Below are 6263 nucleotides of genomic sequence, written 5' to 3' on the forward strand. Positions count from 1 at the left end.
TCCCTCTGCAGCTCGGGCTGGCTTTGAACTCCGGATTCTCTTACCTCGGCCACCCTGGTGCTGGAGTCACAGGTGTGTGCCACTGTGGCCAGATGGAGTCTGGATCTTTATACTATCTTTGTTTTACAGCTAACGGCTTTGTAGCACTCAGTGCACCAGACACGGTTCTAGCCCATCTACATGAATGCTGGTAATCCCCACTATGGCCCAGGGGTCTACACATTACCTGTAATATCTGCAAGTAAGATAACAGACACAGGGCTGGGGGTCCAGTGCAGCGGCAGAGTGCATGCATTCAAGGCCAGGAAGTCAAGGCCCCAAATTTGCTTATTCAGACTTGACATGGTGCTGGCTCCACACTTGTTAACCATCTCCCCTGGGTTTTTATTCTGCAGGGTGATAGGGAACCCTCTTTTTTTTAACCAAGAGGAGACAGACCAAGGACGCAGGGGCATTGAAAGGCAAATAATTTCAAGTCAGGATGTAACAAAATGGTTTATTTCATTCTGATTATTTTCCATTGCATTCTACTTAGGGGATGATATTTCACTTGACGGGAATAACATTTCCTTTGAAAATAAATCTAGGAGCTGGAGATGTAGCCCAACAGTAGGGTGTTTGCCTAGCATGTGTGAGCACCCCATCTCCACACTGTATAAAAACCGGCCTTAGGGTCACAGTCCTGTGATGCCGGCACGAGGGAGGTGGAACCAGTAGGAGCAGAAGTTCACAGTCACTCTCAGCTACACAGCAAGTTCGAGGCCAGCTTGGGCTATGTGAGGCCCTACCTCAAAAAGTTAAAAAAGAAATTAATAAAAGGTTATAAAACAAATCCAAGTAAAAAGAAGTGGCTTGGTGCAAGAAAATTTGTGTGTAGGTAACATTAGAGATGATGACGGAACCAGTGCTGGTCTTAGGGAAACGTGCGATGTTGTTTTTAGGAAGCCTGTCCCAACTGATGAGACAAAACGCCCAAGCCTGGCTCTGCTGAGCTGGTTTCTAGCTCTCTTACAGTGCATGTCCCTCCCTGTTCAGCAGGGGGCGCTCCTCACCACGGTGACTCAATACTCACCCTTGTTTCCATAAAGAAGCTCTTAGTCTCAAAGCTTCGGACTGGGGCTGGCACAGCTTGCTTTTCCTCACATCCCACTGGCTGAGACAAGTGTCACAGTCACATCCTACTTCAGAGAACAGAACAGCAGCGTGACGCTACCACCGCCTGAAAGAGAGTAGACCAATGTGAAGAGCCATGGATAGACTCGGAATAGACTAGCCCAGCACTCTCAATTTGCCTGTCCTTACCCACCAATGTCCTGCACGTGGCCTTCAAGGCCCTGCTTCCAGGGACGGGAGAGGGTGAGCCTGGCAGCCCCTCCGTAAGCAGATACCCCACGCCTGTTAGTGAGGGTGCCGTCTCTTCAGAAACTGGCCAGCCTTTATCTAGGTTCTGAAGGGAGTCGGGCTGGGGCTAGGCTTTGGCTCTGTTCTGTTTGGAAAGGACAGAAGAGCAGGTAGCTAGCTAGAGTAGGAAGCTGGAAAGGAGAGGGAGGGAAAGAGCAAGCCACAGCTGAGAGCCTTGTGGAGCACGAGGCTTCAGTCCTCGGGAGACCACTGGAGGAGCGGTCCTCCCCTTTCAAACTTTTTAAGAACCGTTTTTATTTGTAAATTGTAGGGTCCTTAGATCACTCCAGATGACCAGAAGACACCCAATATGCAATTGCAGAAAGTGCTTTATTCTCGAGATAGAAAAACCAGGATGCTGGGGTCTGCCCGGAATAGTTTCCCCCTCTTAGGCCTGCTTAGGAGAATTCCAGCTGTGGTTAAGCGTACTTTGAAGTGACTGGGTATAGCCCCTCTGATACAGGAATCATTTTAGGATTGGTTCATGACATCTGGTCAGCAAATGTGGTTGAGGGTCAGGGGTCTGTCTGCTGTGTCGGGGTCTGTCTGAGTGAAAATAGCAAGAACAGTTCCTGCTTGTGGCCGGGTAGGAGCCTGATTGGCTACCAGACTGAATGCACTTCCTGAGCATCTGGTTGAAGCCAGATATGAGTCAACATAGGATGGTGGGGTAATATAGAGCAGAGGTCTTAGCAAACTGGCGGGGAGTGAGGGGGGACGACAACTGGCCCTGGTCCCTTCAAATTAAGAAAATAGTTTATTAATTTACTTGTGCATGCCCACACATGTGTACACACATGGCTTCAGTGTGTATGTGGAGGTCAGAGAACAGTTCAGGAGGAAACGATTTCTCTCCTTCCACCATGTGGGTACCAGGGATGGAGCTGAGGTCATCAGGCACCTTCCCCTGCTGGGCATCTGCTGTACCCCGCCTTTTCATCTCATGTATTTATAGTGTGTGCCTGTGTATATATGTGGTCACGTGTGGCAGTGTGGGGCTCAGAAATAACCAATGAGAGTCGGTTCTGTCTTTCTGACGTGAGCCCCCGCAGGTGCCTTTGTTCACCGAAAGGTGTTGGTCCCTGGAAGAACTTCTTTTCTTTTTCAAAACAAAACATGGTCTCATATAGTGCGAAGCTACCCTTGAACTCATTGTGTAGCCAAGGAGTGCCTTGAACTCCGCCCCCAGTTTCCAAGTGCTGGAATTTTAAAGCATTTGCCACCATACCCAACTAAATCATTCATGATTCTCAGATTGTTTATTTCACGTTGTAAAAATTCTACTGTGGGCATAGAATTCTTTTCACTGATTGCCTAGTAGGTACCGGGCACCCAATGACATTCTCTTCCTTAAACACTAAAATACATACATACATACATACATACATACATACATATGTACATATTGGGGAAGGGTGTTCTACTGTGATCACGTAGAGGTCAAAGGGAAGGGACTGATCCTCTCCTTCCACCAGGTGGGTCCTGGGGATTGAATTCAGGTCACCAGATGGAGAGACAAGCACCTTTACCCAGTGAGCTCACATGAGCATTCTCCTGAATTCCTTCTCAAAGACCTCTTCAGAGAACTCTATCAGATCTCCATAGCTGCCTTTTCTTTGTTTCATTCGAAGCCCTTCAAGGTTTTGGGGTGTACTATGAGGAATTCAGAGGGCATCTCCGCAATAGGGGCTGGAGAAATGTAAGCAGATTATCAACACGTAACTGAACACACTGGCCATTTCAAGTTGACATGCCAGGAAGACACAATAGGGACGGAGAACGAAGGTTGAGGAAGACAGAACTCACACAAAGTGTGGGAAAGCAACAAGTCTGGGGCTGAGGATCCGCGCCCACTCCAGGACACGGCAAGAACGTAGGAATGGAGCAAGCCATCCCATTGCACAAAGCTTCCATTGTGTTCAATACGATCCTAGTTAACAATCAGATGTGATTTTTCATTCATATCTTCCTGTTAACTTTTATTTCTTTTTATTTTATTATTAGTATGCACATGTGTGGTGTATGTGTATGTTTGTGTGAGTTTATGTGTACCGTGTGTGCAGGAGCTGTGGAGGCCAGAAGGGTATTGGATCCCATGGAAGTAGAGATACAGAAGGTTGTGAGCTGCCACCTAGGAACCCAGCTAGGGTCCTCTGCAAGGACAGTAAGCACTCTTAAGCACTGAGCTGTCTCTCCAGCCTCCATGTTAACTTTTATGACGGGGGAGTGGCACTTAACGTTATGAATACCATTGTAAATGAGGATGAATGCAAATTAAGGTTTCCATTTGAGGCCAGCACAAAGCCTGGGGACTTCCTCAAAGGTGCCCGCACGCTGGCACCAGGGGTTGGGCACCGAACTTTCCTGAAAGTTGGAAATGCAGAACAAAAGGCCTTAGGGTCAGTTTGGGTTTTTTAACCTTGCATTCTGATTGGTGCAGTGACAGTTGACTGTGATTGGATTGCAATGGGGAACGTTATGTGCTGTAGTCTCTGAGCGCCAGTTCCCATGTTGGCCGCTAGGAGGAGCCCTGGAAGGCCAAATCGCGGTGCTGGACGCAGTCAGAGGAAGATTTGCAGAGCTGGCTCCGCAGCTCCCTGCTGCAATCCCCGGACACGGATGGGCCCGGAGAGGGTGTCAGGCCGGACGCTGAGCTCTGCTAGGTGGCCACGCTTCTTTGCGCAGCTCCTTTGGCCCTTTTCCTCTGGCTCTCGGCCTCGCCAAGGACATTGGCTGACCCAGGTGGGTGGGACCGTGGGTTTGCGAAGGATTGCGAAAGTCGAGATCCAAGGTGCAAAACTGCAGACCGGCAAGTGACTCAGCAGCCAGCAGCCCCCTGCCTTCCTAACGCTGCGACCCTTTACTACAGTTCCTCATGTTGTGGTGACCGCCCCTCCCCCCATCAAATTATTTTCGTTGCTACTTCATAACTAACTTTTTGCTACTGTTACGAATTGTAATGTAAATGATCTGTGTTTTCCGATGGTCTTAGGCGACCCCCGTGAAAAGGTCGTTGGGGTCGTTCGACTCCCAGATGAGTCTCAACCTTTGGGTGGAGAACCCCTGCTCCAGAGTAACAACCTGCATCACCAGTTTAAGTTTTCCCTAACTCCTCACTGGGGTGTAAGATTGTCAGGGCCACAAGCTCGGCTCACCCTATCCAGAGGCATGGGCCACCTGACCACCAGGTGCTGTCCTCTCTCTCTCTCTCTCTCTCTCTCTCTCTCTCTCTCTCTCTCTCTCTCTCTCTCTCTCTCTCAGCTTCCTTGTTCTGGCAGTTGCTCACTATTTAAAATTCACTTCCTTTTTTATTTACTTCCTTTACTGCCTATTCCCACCCCACCTTTCCCACCAAAATGCAAGCAGGCCAGGCGGGGAATGGGGTTGCCGGACACAGCCCCAGGGTTCTCAGTTCCGTTTGGACTTGAGATAAGCTATACCCTTCCTTAAACTTTTAATTATATTTTGGTGTGTGTGTGTGTGAGCGTGGGAAGGGGGCCACAGGCCCCTGCTCCTGTGGAGGTCAGAGACAGCCTACAGGATGGGCTCTCACCTTCTTCCAGAGTCAGGCTTGGGAGTCTGTGTCTTTCCCTGCTGAACCATCTCACGGGCTCTACCCCATATTTTTTTTTAAGTATGAGTATGTCTAATGCATTTTGGGGATATACTTATGCTGCAAAGTACATATTGTTTATCTGAAGTTACAATTTCGCTGGATGTTTTTACTGCAATCCTGTAGGAGCAGACTCTCCACCTGCTGTCTTCCTGGCTCAATCTCCAGCCTCCACAACAATGGCGCTGGCTGATAAAGCTGAGTGCTTGGATGGGTGAATCCCTTCAGTTCTTCCCTCATTTACTCAGCCAACCCTTTATTTTAAGCACCATAGGGTCCCTGAAAAACAATGGTAAGCGGGCAGTCCTAAGGAGGAGGCCGTCACCACCTGATTAGACTATGGTAAATACAGTGTACAGCCCTGGGGGCCGTGAGGGGGCTGTCCCCCAGCCCACCCAGGTCATCAGGACTGGAGAAAGATGACCAAGATGAGACATGGACTGCAGAGGTGAAGAGAGGTGGGACCCCCAGCCCTGTCAGAGAGTCGGGCAGCACCCTGCGGTTCCGCAGGTGGCTGTGGACTGAGTGCATCCACAGTCACTGGGGGTCACTACTCACCAACACTCCCAAGTGATACCAGGGTGGCTCTACTGGGCTCATTGTACAGATGGGGAAACTGAGGCCAGGAAGGTGAAGGGCCTGGCCCGGGATAGACTGGGAAGGGAAAGTGGAGCTTTGAACTTCAAGTTCAAGTCGAGCAGACTCAGCAGGGAGCCTGTGCTACTGGACCGAGGACCAGAGCCCCCAAAAGGAGGTCAGGAACCTGGGGCTCAGAGGGGAACAGGACTCTCTCTACAAAGTGGCTGGCTCCCAGTTTGTCAGGAGACGTGAAGAGACAGACACCAGGAGGTCTTAGGTCCCCAAGTGCAGCCTCTGTGCCTCTCACTTCTGTCTAGGTTGGGACTTGAGGCCCCTTGTTGAGGCTTGTGGCTGATTACTCCCATGGGTCCCGGAAAGGTCCTCCGTCTCCATGGTGACCACCTCCCACCGTCCCTGAAATCTCATTGTGACCAGTATTAAGAGATTAACTCTCTCCGGAAGCCCTCCCAGAGTCTTGGGTGCCAGAGTGGTAGCAGGAAGTGGTCCAAGGATGAGGACGGTGCCCACCGTGTGTGATCCCATAGGACCAGGAGGAGGATGTCGGACGGGGGCCAGGGCTTCCCCCAGGACCCACCAGGTATGCTCCTGAGTCCACATCTGTCTAGAAGGAAGCCCAGGGTGTTGGGAGAGAGATAAGGAACTTAGGGAG

At 50.2% G+C, this 6263-nt stretch overlaps 1 long non-coding RNA gene across 1 annotated transcript; it reads right to left on the reverse strand.

Moving 5' to 3' along the window:
- Window positions 1-476: 476 nt before the first annotated feature.
- LOC119087912 lies at window positions 477-2180 on the reverse strand. Its single transcript, XR_005091443.1, has 2 exons — window positions 1073-2180; window positions 477-784 (listed from the first exon to the last, which is right to left on the reverse strand). It is a non-coding gene; the product is annotated as an uncharacterized LOC119087912 (long non-coding RNA).
- Between the last annotated feature and the right edge of the window lie 4083 nt (window positions 2181-6263).

Source organism: Peromyscus leucopus, chromosome 4 (genome assembly GCF_004664715.2).
Source record: "Peromyscus leucopus breed LL Stock chromosome 4, UCI_PerLeu_2.1, whole genome shotgun sequence".
Taxonomy (NCBI): Eukaryota; Metazoa; Chordata; class Mammalia; order Rodentia; family Cricetidae; genus Peromyscus; species Peromyscus leucopus.